Genomic DNA, 19,009 nt, shown 5'->3' with positions numbered 1-19,009 from the left:
CTAGAACATAAGGCATATTGGGCTATTAAAGAGCTCAATTATGATTTCCAACTTGCCGGTGAGAAGAGGTTATTTGACATTAGCTCACTTGATTAATGGAGAACCCAAGCCTATGAGAATGCCAAGTTGTTTAAAGGAAAAGTTAAAAGATGGCATGACAGAAGGATACAAAAGCGTGAGTTTAAGGTAGGTGATCATGTTTTGCTATACAACTCTCGTTTAAGATTTTTCCAGGAAAGCTTCTCTCTAAATGGGAAGGTCCTTACATTATCGAGGAGGTCTATCGTTCCGGTGCCATAAAAATTAATAACACTGAAGGCACAAATCCGAAGGTGGTAAACGGTCAAAGAATCAAACATTATATCTCAGGTACTCCCATAAATGTTGAGACCAATATAATTGACACCGTAACACCGGAGGAGTACATAAGGGACACTTTCGAGAATGTTTCAGACTCCGAAAAGGAATAGGTATGTGCTACCGTAAGTAAACCGACTCCAAAACGTTTCCACTGATAAATTTTCTCCGTTTTGGAATATTTAAAAAATTAGGAAAATTAAAAGTAGTCCGAAAGAGACACGAGGCGTCCACAAGGGTGGAAGGCACGCCCTACCCCCTGGGCACGCCCCCCGACCTTGTGGCCACCTCGTGTGCCATCCGGACTCCATTTTCTTGCAAAATACTTCTTTTGGTCTGTAAAAATTCATTATATAATCTCCTGAAGGTTTTGACCACCGTACCACGCAAATATCTCATGTTTTTGTTTTGAGCTGTTTTTCCTGACAGATCTAGATCGCCATGACGTCTCCAAGCGCCCCAAGGACAAGTTTTTCGAGAAGGTCATCAACCCCTACCTTGCGGAGGTGCTGCGACACCCTCAAGCCATTGAGATGCATGAGGGGGTGCTGCACATCCGTGATGTTGAAGGGCCGAAGAAGACCGGAAGCGTGGAGACAAGACTCGAAGCAATGGAGCAGCAAGTTTTCAAGTGTCAAGGGATGGTGGAGCGTGGACTTAACGCCAATCACATGATGATCGCGGTGTTCACCAACAATCACAATCTGGACGCCAAGAACATTGGGGAGACCATCTTCAAGCTTCATGAGAAAATCGAGCATCTCCAAGCCCAGATCTATGACCTGCAAAACCAAAACTGTGAGTATGAATACAAATTTAAGAGGATGAGTTTGCTGTAGATTTGAGGATCCCGGAGACTCGTTCATCTTTCTATGATGGTGAACCTATGCCTTGGAAGATGGATGACAAGCCTACTTTATCAACAACTCCTTCATCACCACCTCCAAAGAAAGAAATCTAAACACATGGGGATGGGCACTCCCCTTGGCAACTGCCAAGCTTGGGGGAGGTGCCCCGGTATCGTATCACCATCACATCTTTATCTTTATCGCTTTTCTTAGTTCGATCCTTTTGGTTATATCTTAATCTAGTAGAATAAAGTTTTAGTATGATCTAGCTTTGAGTTTTGCTTTATGCTCCCTCTATGTAACCGAGTCCTTGAGATATATAATCAAGATTAGTTTTGAGATAAGGGCTTTGCTTTCTTGCTATGATCTTGAGGGAATTAAATAAAAAGAAAGAAATAAAAATGATCATATATTGATCTTATGGAGAGTAATGACTTCACATATAAAGAGTATGATAAATAAAAGTTATTGAGAGTTGAGAAACATAGTTTTGGTCATTGTTGCAATTAATAGGAAGTAATAAAGAAAGAGAGGATTCACATATAAATATACTATCTTGGACATCTTTTGTAATTGTGAGCACTCATTAAAATATGACATGCTAGAAAGTTGATGTTGGACAAGGAAGACAACATAATAGGTTATGTTTTCTTATATCTGAATAGAATTTATATTGTCATAGATCATCCAACATGTTGAGCTTGCCTTTCCCTCTGATGCTAGCCAAATTCTTTGCACCAAGTAGAGATACTACTTGTGCTTCCAAACATCCCTTAACCCAGTTTTGCCATGAGAGTCCACCATACCTACCTATGGATTGTGTAAGAACCTTCAAGTAAGTTTTCATCGGTGCAAGCAATAAAAATTGCTCTCTAAATATGCATGATTTATCAGTGTGAAGAAAATAAACTTTATACAAACTTGTGATATGGAAGAAATAAAAGAGAGGGACTGCATAATAAAGGTCTTTACCACAAGCGGCAATATAAAGTGACGTTCTTTTGCATTAAGATTTTGTGCATCCAACCATAAAAGCACATGACAACCTCTGCTTCCCTCTGCGAAGGGCCTATCTTTTACTTTTATCCTCTGCCCTTATATAAGAGTCATGGTGATCATCACCTTTCCTTTTGATACTTTTTCCCTTGGCAAGCACGATATGTTGGAGAGATCTGGACATATATATCCACTCGGATGTAGGTTATCATAAAGTATTATCGTTGACATTACCGTTGAAGTAAGAAGTTGGGAGGCGAAACTATAAGCCCCTATATTTGTTTGTGTCCGATTGAAACTTTGTACCCATAAGTATTGCATGAGTGTTAGCAATTGTGAAAGAATATATGATAATTGAGTATGTGGACTTGCTGAAAAGCTCTTTAATTGACTCTTTCCGTTGTTATGGTAAATTGCAATTGCTCTAATGTCTGAGATCATAGTTTTTTAGTTTTCAATAGAGTTTCTGATTCATACTTTACCTTGTGAATGAATTGTCACTTTAGCATAAGAAATTATATGGCATTATATGATGTTGTTCTAAAGATAATCATGATGCCCTCATGTCCGTATTTTATTTTATCGACACCTCTATCTCTAAACATGTGGACATACTTATCGATATCGGCTTCGCTTGAGGACAAGCGAGGTCTAAGCTTGGGGAATTGATACATCCATTTTGCATCATGCTTTTATGTTGATATTTATTGCATTATGGGCTGTTATTACACATTATATCACAATACTTATGCCTTTTCTCTCTTATATATTTTATAAGGTTTACCTGAAGAGCGAGAATGCCGACAGCTGGAATTCTGGGCTGGAAAAGGAGCAAATATTAGAGACCTAATCTGCACAACTCCAAAAGTCCTAAAACTTCACAGAGCATGTTTTTGGAATATATAAAAAATAATGAGTGAATAAAGTACCAGAGGGAGCCACCAGCCAGCCACAAGGGTGGAGGACGCGCCATACCCCCTGGGCGCGCCCCCAACCTTGTGGGCCCCCTGGCAGGCCTCCGGTGCCCATCTTCTGCTATATGGTATCTTTTACCCTGGAAAAAATCAGAGAGAAGCTTTCGGGACGAAGCGCCGCTGTCTCGAGGCGGAACCAGGGCAGAACCAATTTAGGGCTCCGGCGGAGTTGTTCTGCCGGGGAAACATCCCTCCGGGAGGGGGAGATCATCGCCATCGTCATCACCATCGATCCTCTCAACGAGAGGGGGTCAATCTCCATTAACATCTTCACCAGCACCATCTCCTCTCAAACCCTAGTTCATCTCTTGTATTTGATCTTGGTCCCAAAACCTCAGATTGGTACCTGTGGGTTGCTAGTAGTGTTGATTACTCCTTGTAGTTGATGCTAGTTGGTTTATCCGGTGGAAGATTATATTTTCAGATCCTTAATGATACTTAATACTCCTCTGATTATGATTATGAATATGCTTCGTGAGTAGTTACGTTTGTTCCCGAGGACATGGGAGAAGTCTTGTTATAAGTAATCACATGAATTTGGTATTCGTTTGATATTTTGATGAGATGTATGTTGTGTTTCCTCTAGTGGTGTTATGTGAACGTCGACTACATGACACTTCACCATTATTTGGGCCTAGGGGAAGGCATTGGGAAGTAATAAGTAGATGATGGGTTGCTAGAGTGACAGAAGCTTAAACCCTAGTTTATGCGTTGCTTCGTAAGGGCTGATTTGGATCCATATGTTTCATGCTATGGTTAGGTTTACCTTAATTCTTCTTTCATAGTTGCGGATGCTTGCGAGAGGGGTCAATCATAAGTGGGAGGCTTGTCCAAGGAAGGGCAGCACCCAAGCACCGGTCCACCCACGTAACAAATTATCAAAGTAACGAACGCGAATCATATGAGCATGATGAAAACTAGCTTGACAATAATTCCCATGTGTCCTCGGCAGCGTTTTGCTTTATATAAGAGTTCGTCCAGGCTTGTCCTTTGCTACAAAAAGGATTGGGACACCTTGCTGCACCTTGTTTACTTCTGTTACTTGTTACCTGTTACGATTTATCCCATCACAAAACTATCTGTTACCAATAATTTCAGTGCTTGCAGAGAATACCTTGCTGAAAACCACTTGTCATTTCCTTCTGCTCCTCGTTGGGTTCGACACTCTTACTTCTCGAAAGGACTATGATAGACCCCCTATACTTGTGGGTCATCTGGCACCAGGGCACGCCCAAGGGGGTAGGCGCGTGATACGTCTCCAACGTATCTGTAATTTTTGATTGCTCCATGCTATATTATATTCTGTTTTGGACATTAATGGGCTTTATTATACACTTTTATATTATTTTTGGGACTAACCTATTAACCGGAGGCCCAGCCCAAAATTGCTGTTTTTTGCCTATTTCAGAGTCAGAACGAACGTGATCCAGAGGACTTGGACCCTACGTCAAGACATCAACCAGGAGGCCATGAGGTAGGGGGCGCGCCTACCCCCCCCCCGGCGCGCCCTCCATCCTCCTATATATACCCACGTACCCCGACCTACCAGATACGGAGCCAAAAACCTAATTCCACCACCGCAACCTTCTGTACCCGTGAGATCCCATCTTGGGGCCTGTTCCGGAGCTCCGCCGGAGGGGGCATCGATCACGGAGGGCTTCTACATCAACACCATAGCCTCTTCGATGATGTGTGAGTAGTTTACCTCAGACCTTCGGGTCCATAGTTATTAGCTAGATGGTTTCTTCTCTCTTTTTGGATCTCAATACAATGTTCTCCCCCTCTCTTGTGCAGATCTATTCGATGTAACCTTCTTTTGCAGTGTGTTTGTTGAGACCGATGAATTGTGGGTTTATAATCAAGTTTATCTATGAACAATATTTGAATCTTCTCTGAATTCTTTTATGTATGACTGGTTAGCTTTGCAAGTCTCTTCGAATTATCAGTTTGGTTTGGCCTACTACATTGATCTTTCTTGCAATGGGAGAAGTGCTTAGCTTTGGGTTCAATCTTGCGGTGTCCTTTCCCAATGACAGTAGGGGCAGCAAGGCACGTATTGTATTGTTGCCATCGAGGATAACAAGATGGGGTTTATATCATAGTTTATCCCTCTACATCATGTCATCTTGCTTAAAGCGTTACTCTGTTCTTATGAACTTAATACTCTAGATGCATGCTGGATAGCAGTCGATGTGTGGAGTAATAGTAGTAGATGCAGGCAGGAGTCGGTCTACTTGTCTCGGACATGATGCCTACATGCATGATCATACCTAAATATTCTCATAACTATGCTCAATTCTGTCAATTGCTCAACAGTAATTTGTTCACCCACCATAAATACTTATGCTCTTGAGAGAAGCCACTAGTGAAACCTATGGCCCCCGGGTCTATTTTCCATCATATTAATCTTCCAACACTTAGTTATTTTTATTGCCTTTTATTTTACTTTGCATCTTTATCATAAAAAAATACCAAAAATATTATCTTATCATATCTATCAGATCTCACTCTCGTAAGTGACAGTGTAGGGATTGACAACCCCTTATCGCGTTGGTTGCGAGGATTTATTTGTTTGTGTAGGTGCGAGGGACTTGTGCGTGGCCTCCTACTGGATTGATACCTTGGTTCTCAAAAACTGAGGGAAATACTTACGCTACTTTGCTGCATCACCCTTTCCTCTTCAAGGGAAAACCAACGCAGTGCTCAAGAGGTAGCAGTGCCCTGGTGGTCTATTGGGCCTCTATAAATTCTCTAAAATTGTGAAACCAACAGGGGAGTCACGAAATAATTTTTCCTCCGCCGCAAGTTCCAGAACCACAAGATCCCATCTGGAGGCCTTTTCCGGCACTCTACCGGAGGGGGATTGTGACGCCCTCGATTCAATCGTACACTAATCATACACGCAAATGTGTACGATCAAGATCAAGGACTCACGGGAAGATATCACAACACAACTCTAGACACAAATTAAAATAATACAAGCTTTATATTACAAGCCATGGGCCTCGAGGGCTCGAATACATAAGCTCGAAAACACAAGAGTTAGCAGAAGCAACAATATCTGAGTATAGACATGAGTTAGACAAGTTTGCCTTAAGAAGGCTAGCACAAAAGCAACAACGATCGAAAAGTCAAGGCCTCCTGCCTGGGAGCCTCCTAACTACTCCTGGTCGTCGGTGGCCTCCACGTAGTAGTAGGCACCCTCGGGGTAGTAGTAGTCGTCGGTGGTGTCGTCTGGCTCCTGGACTCCGTCGTCTGGTTGCCTCATCCGAGAAGAATGGAAAAAGGGGGGAAAGAGGAAGCAAAGCAACCGTGAGTAATCATCCGAAGTACTCAGCAAGCAAGGATCTACACTGCATATGCAACATTATCAAGGAAGGCTGTATATGTGGACTGGGCTACAGAAATGCCAGAATAAGAAGGGGAGAAGCTAGTCCTATCGAAGACTAGCATCTTCTGGAAACCACCATCTTGCAGCAACAAGAGGGAGTAGAGTAGTATAACATAAGTCATATTTATGTTGTTGTATCAACGCTCTGGGATCCTTTCTCGACTCCCGAAGCAACATATCCAAAACAAGCCTCAGCATCCAGTTCTAGTTGTATCGATCGGGATACAACTCCGAGTGTCCGTTACCGTAGGACAGGCTATCGATAGATGTTTTCTTCCCTGCAGGGGTGCACCAACTTACCCACCACGCTCGATTAACTCCAGCCGGACACACTTTCCTGGGTCATGCCCGGCCTCGGCCAAATAATACGCCGCAACCCGACCTAGGCTAAATAGATAGGTCAGCACGCCGGACTGAACCTATGCCCCCAGAGGTCATGGGCTATCGCCCCGGGAACTCCTGCACGTTGCGAGGGCGGCCGAAGAGCAGACCTAGCTACCTCCTTCAAAAAGGGAGGTGCTTACGCAGTCCAACCCGGCGCGCGCGCTCAGTCGCTGACGTCTATTAAGCTTCGGCTGATGCATACGACGCAGAACACCCATACTATGCCCACGTGATGGTTAGTGCTATCAGGCCAGAGGCCCCTCGGATCAAATATCCAAGTCGTAGTGGATTAGGAGCACGCGGTAACAAGCAGAGACTCACGAAAGATGTGACCCTGTTGCCCCCGTTCGAGGACTTGTGGCAAGGGCTAGGAATGCCCGGCCGCGCCTCGTAATTATCTCGCGGGCACCCTCCAGGTCAACCCATCTCCACATCACTCGCGGGTACCCCTCAGGGTCGACCCGCCTTTCCAAGCAACAGTTGTAAAGTCCAAGTATCCGTGCGTCCAAACATCAAGGGGAAATCCCGAGGAATCACCCCCGGTGAATTACACTCGATGTAATCATCAAGGTGAACGTAAGAGGATCCACCCTCGAGGTTCACACTTGAGGGGTTGCACGACAGAGCCGTATCGGAAGTGGTTAAGGAGGAAATCACCCTCGATGACCACGACCGGATAGCTACACTATAGGGTTAACATTAGAAGTGCTGATGAGGTCTCACCCTCGGCACTTGATAGTAACCCAGTAGTGTCGAGCAACTAAGGGGAAAGTGATGTGCGGTGCCGGGCCTGGTCTTCGATCCCGTTGATTGGGTCTTCGATGATGAAGCAGGGGCAACAAGGACAAGGTGGGGTTCACTGATGGATCACTAACCAACCTATACTAAGCAGTTTAGGATAAGCAGGTAAGGTAACAATAAGCAGGTTACAAAAGCAGGCTATGCATCAGAATAGGAGCAAACAATTACAGTAGCAAAATCTAATGCAAGCATGAGAGAAAGGAAATGGGCGATATCGGGATGATCAAAGGGGGGGCTTGCCTGGAAGCTCCGCTGAAAGTGAAGAAGGGTCGTCGTCGACGTAGTCGATCACAGGGACATCAACAGCGGTCTTGGGGTCTACCGGAGAGAAGAGGGGGAAGAAACAGTAAATACAAGCAAACATAAAGCATGACATGACAATAAGCAGCACTAGGCGTGTTCTAATGCGGCGCTACCCGATACCGGCGAAGGGGGAGAACATCCGGGAATGTTTTCCCGGAGTTTGGCATTATCAGACAAATGAAACGGAGGGGGAAAGTTGCAGGTTCTCTATGCTAGGGGCACATGACAGATGAACGGAGAGTGTATTCGGATCCGTCTCGTCGTTCTGAGCAACTTTCATGTATAAAACTTATTCATCCGAGTTACAGATTATTTTATATGATTTCTCAAAGTTTTAAAAGATTTTAGATTTCTGAAATTATTATATTTAATTAATACGAATTGACCAAGTCAAATGGACTGGTCAAAGTGAATAGTGTTGGAGGGGTCCACATGCCAGAGTTTTATTAAATTTCTTAGAAGATTTATCTAATCTAAATAGGGGACCCACTTGTCATTTGTTAATAGGCTAAGTTAGCATCAAATCAATACCAAACTAAACCTACTACTAGTAAACAAGGGCTGGCCGTACGTGGGAGAGACATAGCCATCGGCTGTGCTCACACACGCACACCGTCGTGGTGGCCAGAGCGAGCCGGTGCTAGGAGGCAGGGGCGGGAGCAGGGCGCCACGGGCGTGGGCGTCTGCAGGACGCGGCCCCGGGAAGTACTGGCCCTGGCGGGCGCAGCCGGGCGCATGGCTAGAGCCTGCGGGCACGCCACGAGCAGTGGCAACGGGCGGCGGTGCAACAATGGCAGCAGCTAAGCAGCGGCATGAGCAGCAAGAGCAGCTGCAGCGTAGGGCAGCAGCAAGCGCAGCTAGCAAGCAGAGCAGAACAGCGGCAGGAGCAGCAACAGAGCACAAGGAGTTGCATGTGCGCGTACGTGTACGCGGGCGCCGAGCTTCGGCCATGGCGCCACCGGCTCGTACAGGCGACTACGGCGACGGATAGAGGCGGGAACAAGGGGGATTTGGAGGAGGAGCTCACGAGGAATCTGTAGGGGAGGGCAGCGGGCTCGGGGGAGGCTCGTAGGCGGCGGATCGAGCGGAGAGGCGGCAACGACCGTGGCGGAGAAGACGGTTGGTGGCGACGGTTCGAGGGCATCCCGGCTTGATTTGGTCGCCGGGACGGACGAAGCTGGCCGCAACGGGCCTTCTGGACTTACTCCCGCACGCCAGAGATGCCGGTGGCCGCGACAACGACGGCGAGGCAAAGGTCACCACGGGATCTTCGAGCTCTAAAACAAGAGCAAGATAAGCAGGGAGGCGATGGGGATCGAGGGAAAAAGGGAGAGATGGGGGTTAGGGTTTCGGCGGACAAATATATAGGTCCAGGGGGCGACGTGGAGGGCATCCACGGCCATGGCGCCCTGGATGTGCTCCACGCACCACTCTGCCTCCTGTAGCGAGGTGGGAGGGGACCCAGGTCGGGCTGGGCTGCATTGTAAATGGCTTAGAGCCCATCTGTACAATAGGTGTAGCTCTCTTCTTTTATTACCATATGTTTTATTTCTCTATCCTCTATTTTGTACTTAATTCATTTAGCAAATGAGTTTTGTAAAATGTGGAGATTGACACATATTTAGTATTGCAATGTTAGGTGCTACCATCAAAAACTTAGGAGGAAGTTTGACTTAGCTTGAATTTTTCGTAAATGTAGAAGCATTCAAAAATGCTGTTTTGGCACGGTTTTAAATGTTTGGGTCATTTAATAACCTTTTAAAATGTTAGTTTCGACATGACTGTAAGTCCATCTAGTGCCCCTTAGTGATTTTGGTGTATTGAAGAGTTATAGGTTAAGGGACTAATGTGTTTTTGAGTGTACACAGGTCTATAAGTCTATGAGGAGTTTGATATTTACAAAGAAAGTTGACCCCTAAAAATGAAGTTCTTCGACTTAAGACTTTGGATTCCTGAAGATTTTTTTGAAGACTTTGAAAGTGAAGAAATTGGTCTGACTTTGAAGACTTGGTATTCATATGAGGAACATGAAGCGTGAAGACTTTTGTTTTCGTAGTTTCATTTTCTCTTTCTTGAGTCATAGGAAACACTATACTGTTAAAGGGGGTCGAGGAAATACTAACGAAAAATTTCCATGTGATGCTCAACTCAAAATCCTACACCTACCAATCCCTTCGAGTGAAGCCATTGGAAATCTCATACAGTTCAGTCATATTCTTCAGTGACAGAGACGAAGTTCTTCTGGTCTCTGAGGAATTTGTTTTGACTGAGGAGTTAGGAATTCGCCAGTGCGGATTGCCTACACAGTGAGGAACATGATAGCCCTGAGGTATTTGATACTCAAAATTCTGACCGTTGGTGTGCTACGCGCCAGCTGTCCCAAAATATCTACCCACCTAACGGTCATATCATTGAAGGGCATTTATGTCTTATCATGTCGGGCTGCTCCCTAGGCTACAAATAGCCACCCACTACAACCACTAGCTGGTTGGCTGCTGTGAGAGAAACTGACACTTGTCATTTGAGAGCATCCCATCCTCCGAGGACTTTGAGCGAAAATCATCGAGTGAGGAAAACCCAAACACCTACGAACCCAAAGTGATTGAGCATCACTGAAGAGATTGATCTTGCGTACATCCGATGCTTGTTACCGTTGAAGACTGTGCATCTTCCAGACGGTTAGGCGTCATGGTATAGAGCATCCAAGAGGACATTGTGGATCGCTGAGTGACCGAGTTTGTGAAGGTTTGGAAGTCACCTGAAAACTTACCACGAGTGATTGGGCGAGGTCTGTGTGACCTTAGCTCAAGGAGAATACGGTGAGTACTGTGTGTCCGGGACTGTGTGTCCTCAGGTTTAAATACCTAGCCGCTCCAACCAGACATACAACTGTCACAGCAGTTGGAACTGGTCTACCAAATCATTGTCTTCACCAAGCCTACTGGTTCTATTTCCTCAACTCTTTCATTTCCTCATTACAGTTGTTGTGTGCTTGTTCATATCGGTTTGAAGACTTTGACTGAAGACTTTCTCAATTTCCTCAGTTCAATTTCTTCAGTCTGTTTGTCTTCATCCTCTTTTATCCTGTGTTTAAGCTTTCTGTACTCTGTGCTTGTCTTCATTTCATCATGATGACCATGCCTATGTTCTGTTATGTTTACATCTGAGTATTTATTCCGCTACAAGTAGTTCTTCGCTTAGGAATTTCCTCAACCTGAAATTCCTTAGTGAAGAATTCATAAAAATCACCTATTCACCCCCCTCTAGTCGATATAACGCACTTTCAATTGGTATCAGAGCAAGGTACTCCCTTGTTCTGTGTGATTTTGGTTTAACCGCCTAGAGTTTTAGTTATGTCGACCGCAGGTATGATCAAGGTCTCTGCTGGGTGTCCTACCTTCGATGGGACGGACTACCCCTACTGGAAGAATAAGATGCGAATGCATCTTGAGGCAATTGATAACGATCTCTGGTATGTTGTGGAAAATGGTGTTCCCTCAGTCACACCTTCTTTGAATGCTGCTGATGTGAAGAGATTCAAGCAACTCGATTCTCAAGCGAAGAACATCATATGTGGTCATCGGAGCAAAGGGCAGTATGGAAGAGTGAGTGCTTTGGAAACTGCTAAGCTTATCTGGGATAGGCTGTCCAAAGTGAATGAAGGAGTCTCAACCCAACGTGACTCTCGAGTTGACGTTCTTCGCAATCTCTTCAATCGCTTCAAAAGACTCGACAATGAAAATTTTCAAAAAACCTTTGATCGCCTCACTGACATCTCAAATGAGCTTCAAGCACTTGGTGCCACTGACATCACGGACCATGAAGTGGTGAAGAAATTGCTGATATTGCTTGATTCTTCATTTGATACTCTGGCACTGATGATACAAGAACATGCTGATTACAAGTCACTTGATCCCGCTGATATCGTCGACAGGCTAAACACTCATGAGTTCCAGCTTGCTGAGAAGAGAGATCTCTATGGTTCGAGCTATGGCAGATCACGTGCCCTGAAGGCCAAGGCTGTCTCTGAATCTGAAGGTGAAGATTCTGGTAGTAGCCTTGGTGATCCTGAAGAATTGAGCCAGGAGCTAGCACTGCTCGTGAAGAAATTCTAGAAGTTCTCAAGACGTGGTCTCTTTGGAAAATCCTCAAGGAGCAATGATTCCTCATCCAGTGACTGCAAGAAGAGGCTATGCCACAAATGCAAGAAACCTGGTCACTATATTCAAGATTGTCCTCAATGGGAAAAGGAATCAAAGAAGAAGAAATACAAGGATTACAGTTCTGATGACGTGAAGAAGAAGAACAAATCTTCAAAGTCTTCATCATCAAAATCCTCGAAGTCTAAATCTCACAAGAAGAGCAGCTCTAAGATGGCTCGGGCATTCATTGGCAAGGAAATGGACTCTGAGGCTGAATCTGAGGAACATGAGGAAGAGGAGGCATCTGAGGAGTCCGAGTCCGGTGTGGCGAGCCTAGCTCTCGCTACCGCATTCGTCAGCAAGTCCATCTTCAACTCTGATGAAAATGGCTTCACCAACAAGGCTGATGAGGGCAATGATGACTATGCTCCCACCTATTGCTTCATGGCAAAGGGTGCCAAGGTACTCAAATATACCTCCTCTGAATCTAGTGAGGATGAATCTGATGAAAACCTAAAGCCCAGCTATTCTAAACTTGCTAAGATTGCTGTGAAACAACAAAAGGCTTTTGAAAAGGTTCAAAACATGCTAGACAAAAGTGATGATATGTTGGGTGAAGAAATGGATCACACTAAGACCTTGACTGAAAATCTTCAGAGAATTCAGTCTAGGTTTGACAACCTTCAAGGTCATCATAACACTCTCTTATCTGATCATGAGAAGCTTTCTTATGAATTTCTTCAAAGAAAGCAAGATCTTGAAAAGCTAAGAGTGAGTTATGAAGATCTTCAGAAGGAGCGCGATTCATTACTTGCTCAACAAATCAGCGCTACTCAGGAAGAACTTGTTCCTCCATGTTTGAAGTGCATTGAACGTGAATCTACTAATTCTTCACCTGAATGTTCGAATGCTTCTAATGCTACAAATTCTTCACCTATCTCTTCTATCACTAATTCCTCACCTGAGGACAATGCTAGTATCACTTTTGATGCAGGGCTGAAGGAATTGTACATGACAGGCATGTACAAAAGCCTCAAAGGGCATCAGACTCTTTGTGATGTGCTTAAAAAGCAGGTCCTCAACAGGAACCCTAGGAAAGAGGGTATTGCCTTTGAGAGGAAACTCAATGCTGATGGTACATATTGGAAGCCTGAGCAGTACCCCAAGACCTCATGGGTTGCTGCAAAGGGACCTCCAGTTGATCCATCCAATTTATCTGGCTTTACATGTGAATCTCCTCATTCTTCTGATGAGTCATTTGACTCCAACTATAAACTGTTCAAAAATCAGAATGGTGAAGTATTTGCTAGATATGTTGGCACTAACTGCAGGAACAGTTCCCCTATGAAGAAAATATGGGTTCCCAAAAGGTGCCTTGAAATTCTTTAGGTGAATGTCCTCATGACACCACCTGTGAAGAATAGGAACCCCAGATCAAATTCTTCATATGAACCAAATTCTTCATATGGATCCAAGTCCTCATATGGACCAAATTCCTCACGTGGATCAAATTCCTCAAAAGGATCAAAGTTCTCATATGATCATCATCATGCTAACACCTTCGTTTCGCAGGGAAGAGCTAAGGGCTATGAATATGAGCATTATTCTTCTAACCATTATGTTCATAAGTCCTCGAAGAATTTCTCTGCTTATTCATATGCCTATCCTAACTCCTCTTATGTGCAACAAAATGGACTTGCTTCTATGCCACCTTTTTCGTATGGAGCTCGCAGAGTGATGAACTCTTTGCCACCCCTTCAGATGTGGGTGGTGAAGAAAAAGAACTAATCTCTTATGCAGGGTCAGGTCTCCAGACATGCTCAAACGTGTGAAGAATTTGCTGGAGACCTGAAAATGTCTGAAAGGACGCAGGCTAATCATGAAGAAATGAACTTTCATTTCTCACATCCTCATATTGCTTTATCTGTTCTATTGCTTGATGAATTGATCTGATGAAATTGATGTCATATTCTTCACTGATGAAGTATATGAGTTCGTAAGTTGCACTAATTCATCCGCAGGATGATCAACCCAAAGCCAATGAGTGGGTCCTCGATAGTGGATGTACAAATCACATGACTGGTGACAAGAATCTTTTGATGGATGTTCCCTTATTCCGTCGCATCTGAAGCATATCATCTTCGCTGACAAAGGCAAAAGTCAGGTATTGGGTCTAGGTAAGGTTGCGATCTCAAAGGATCGACACATGGACAAAGTCATGCTTGTCGAGTCCTTAGGATACCACCTCATGTCTGTCTCAATGCTTTGTGATCTTGATATGGTTGTTGTCTTTGGCAAGTATCGTTGTGTTGTGATCATGGAAGCTGACCATTCCAAAGTCTTCGAAGGCTTCAGGAGAGGAGACTTGTATATTGTTGATTTCTCTACAGGACCACAACTAGCCGTATGCCTACTTGCAAAAGCTTCAGAAGGCTGGCTATGGCATCGACGACTTGGTCCTGCTGGCATGAGGAATCTGCACATGCTCGCGAAGAAGAAGCATGCCATTAGCATTGAGAATGTCAAATTCCTCAAGGATCACTTATGCGGAGCCTGCAAAGCTGAAAAAATGACCAAGGCCAAACATCCAGCGAAAACAATCATGACTACCACTCGACCATTTGAATTGCTTCATATGGATCTCTTTGGACCTAACCATTAGTCTGCAGTTACAAATGATGCATCTCAATATGGCTTTGTTATTGTTGATGATTACTCTCGTTACACATGGGTACATATTGTCACTTACAAACATGAGGTGCAGGAAGTCTTCAAACGATTTTCCTCGGGGGCTTCAACCAACTTTGGTGTGAAGATCAAGCACATCAAAAGTGACAATGGAACTGAGTTCAAGAATTCTGGTCTTGATGACTATCTTGATGAACTTGGTATTACTCATCAGTTATCTGCTCCTTATACTCCTCAGCAGAATGGCGTCGTGGAGCGCAAGAACAGGACTCTTGTTGAGATGGCTCGCACTATGCTTGATGAGTACAAGACGCCTCGTCGTTTCTGGATTGAGGCAATTGATACTGCATGCCACATCATCAACAGAGTATATCTTCACAGATTCTTCAAAAAGACTGCTTATGAACTCCTCACTGACAAGAAACCCAATGTGAGTTATTTCAAAGTCTTCGGTGCTAAATGTTGGATTAGAGATCCTCATCACAACTCAAAATTTGCACCGAAAGCACATGAAGGTTTTATGCTTGGTTACGGAAAGGACTCGCACACCTACAGAGTCTTCAACAACGTTCTCCATAGAGTTGTTGAAACTGTAGATGTGCGGTTCGATGAAACTAATGGCTCGCAAAGAGAGCACCTACCTTCTGTGATAGATGAACCAGCACCTGAGGAAAACTATCAAGTTCAAGGCTACTAAGGATGTCATTCCGACCGAAGAATCTGCTGAAGAATTCATTCTAGATCGTGAAGAACGTCGAGCTGATGCACCTGAAGAAAATGGTGCTGAAGAAAATGCTGATCAAATTCCTCGACGAAAACCAGCTCATCCTCGCGTTGCAAGCGAAGTGCAAATTGAGAAAATCATCAGCGATATCAACATTCCTGGTCCTCTCACACGCTCAAGAGCTTCACATTTGCCTAACTTTTGTGGGCACTTTGCTTTTTTCTCTATCACAGAGCCCACTAAGGTAAATGAAGCATTTCTGGAGCCTGAGTGGATTCAAGCTATGCAAGAAGAATTGCATCAGTTCGAGCTCAACAACGTCTGGGAACTGGTCAAACGTCCAGATCCTCGCAAACACAATATCATTGGCAGAAAGTGGATCTACCGCAACAAGCAAGATGAAAATGGCCCTGTTGTGAGGAATAAGGCACGGCTTGTAGCTCAAGGCTACACACAGGTTGAAGGAATTGATTTCGATGAAACTTTTTCACCTGTTGCTAGACTTGAGGCTATTCGCATATTACTTGTTTATGCTAACCATCATGATATCACTTTATATCAAATGGATGTGAAAAGTGCATTCCTCAATGGTAAGCTTGAGGAAGAAGTATATGTTGCTCAACCCCTAGGTTTTGAAGATCCAAAGAATCCTGACAAAGTCTTCAGACTCAATAAGGCCCTCTATGGCCTCAAGCAGGCCCCTCGGGCGTGGTATGATACTTTGAAGGAATTCCTCACGAAGAAAGGCTTCAAACCCGGTTCACTTGACCCTACTCTTTTCACTAAATCTTATGATGGTGAATTGTTTGTGTGCCAAATTTATGTTGATGATATTATCTTTGGTTGTACTGACCAACATTACAGTGATGAATTTGCCTATATGATGAGTGAAGAATATCAAATGTCTATGATGGGAGAATTGAAATTCTTCTTAGGTCTTCAAATTCGTCAACAGCGTAATGGCATATTCATATCTCAGGAGAAATACCTCAAGGATGTACTGAGGAAATTCGGCATGCAAGATTGCAAAGGGGTCAAAATTCCAATGCCCACAAATGGCCATCTATGCACTGATGAAAATGGTATTGACTTTGATCAAAAGGTATACCGCTCCATGATTGGCTCTTTGTTGTATTTATGTGCATCTAGGCCAGATATTATGCTTAGTGTTTGCATGTGTGCCCGATTTCAAGCTGCACCGAAGGAATCACACCATAAGGCTGTGAAGCATATTCTTCGATATCTAACTCACACACCAACACTTGGATTATGGTACCCCAAGGGCTCGGCTTTTGATCTCATTGGACATTCAGACTCTGGCTATGCTGGTGATCGTGTGGACCGCAAGTCAACATCAGGCACATGCCATTTCCTCGGACGATCTTTGGTCTGTTGGTCCTCGAAGAAACAGAACTGTGTATCACTGTCTACTTCTGAAGCTGAGTACATTGCTGCTAGTTCTTGTTGTGCTTAGTTGCTGTGGATGAAGCAAACTCTCGAGGACTACGACGTCAACGTGAAGAATGTGCCTCTCTACTGTGACAATGAGAGTGCCATCAAGATTTCTCATAACCCAGTTCAGCACTCGGAGACAACGCACATTCAGATTCGTCATCATTTTCTTCGTGATCATGTGTTGAAGGGCGACATTTCTATTGAGCATGTGAAGACTGAAGAAAAGCTAGCCGATATCTTCACTAAGCCCTTGGATAAGAAGAGATTTAGCAAGTTGCGGTGTGAGCTAAATATCTTAGAATCTTCGAATGTTCTTTGAAAAGGACACTCATCCTAACACTTATGCAAAATTGATGACTTAGATGTGCAACACATGAAGAAACATTTTTCTTCAATCAATGAAGATTAACACTCTAAGTGTGAAGAAATTAACAAAGAATTTGATTCTTAGAGCCCTATGACAATTGTACGCGGTGTCTGAAGTCATCATTCTTATACGGTGGGTCACGCCACCACCAAAAGTTGAAAATCTTCAATTTGAGTTTTTCTTCATTTTTTGTAATTCCTCGGTTGTTCAAATTCTTCAACATTGCATTGTATTCACTGTTTCCGTCGTTTTTCTTCATTGGCTATATATATATATATATATATATATATATATATATATATATATATATATATATATATATATATATATATGAGTTTATGTCCTCTACAACATTCACTTATTGCTAATTCTTCAAGTTGCTTTCTCTGCTAAGTGAATGTGATCGGACCCTTCCCCCTCTATGCTAAACTCAACCCAATCTATTCACAAATTCTTCATGTGCGTTCTATTTGAAACTCGTTCAAAATCTTCACTGTGTCCTTGTCAGCTGAAGAATTTGCGAACGGAACTTTTAACTTATTTTATCTAAATTTTCGGCTTTGCCGCTCAAACCGTTCCACATCCCACGACAATACTTATCTATTCACCCACGATCTCACACGATCGCCACCTCTCAGTACGTGGGTGACACATGTCAAGCGAAAGAGAAGGGTCAGGGGCACGTTCGTCCAATTTCTTCGGGCGAACAGTTTTTCACCGCGGCTATATATACCCCTCCCCTTCCTCACTTCACTTTTACTCCGCTCGATCTCTCTCCCGCTCGAGCTTCTCAAACCCTAGCGCCGCCGCTACTTCATCGTCGCCAGTGAGGAAGAGCTTCACTGCCTTGACCTCGTCGCCGTCATACTCGCGCCGGCTGCGGATTTCTTCACTCCGCCACCGCCATAGCTGTCTTCCTCAGCCAAGTTAGGGCGTGGAAGATCTGAACTGATGAACTTCACTTCTACACTTCCCAGTTCATCGTGTTCTTCGTCAAGGGTAATTAAAAGTTACTTTTACTGCCCTCTTTTGATTCGATTGATTTCTACAAAATCTTCAAAGGTGCTTTTCTTCAAATCCTCACACACTAAAACACCTCACATGTCATCTGTTCTTGATCCATTTCTCTAAGCAATATTTTTCTTCAAGATTCCTCAATTGTGTGGATTTTTTATCTGTACATCTCTGGAACCTAAGACAAAGAACGCTTAGTGAAATTCTTCAAGACTCATCTGGTCAAATTCCTCAAACTTGTTGTTTTTGACAATCCTCTGAGAACGCATATGACCTCTCCAAATTCCTCGCAACTATACTCTGTTCACATGTACACATGTCCGCTGCTGAATCACTAGGTTCTCATCAACTTCACTCATTTGCAGCGTTCCTCGAAGAAAAGTTGCACACATCTTCAGAAAATTCAGTTGTTCATATTCCTCATCTGAAGAAAATGGCTGACGGTAAGAAGCCACAGAAGGGAGGAAAGAGGCCTGAGGTCAATACTGCTTTTGAGATCCCTAATGACATATACAAGGATTATTGCACTCCTGATGAGGCCAAGTTTGTCAAGGAGGACAAAAAT

This window comes from Triticum aestivum, chromosome 1D, assembly GCF_018294505.1.
Source record: "Triticum aestivum cultivar Chinese Spring chromosome 1D, IWGSC CS RefSeq v2.1, whole genome shotgun sequence".
NCBI classification, from domain to species: domain Eukaryota; kingdom Viridiplantae; phylum Streptophyta; class Magnoliopsida; order Poales; family Poaceae; genus Triticum; species Triticum aestivum.
Note: the sequence above shows the minus strand (reverse complement) of the source record.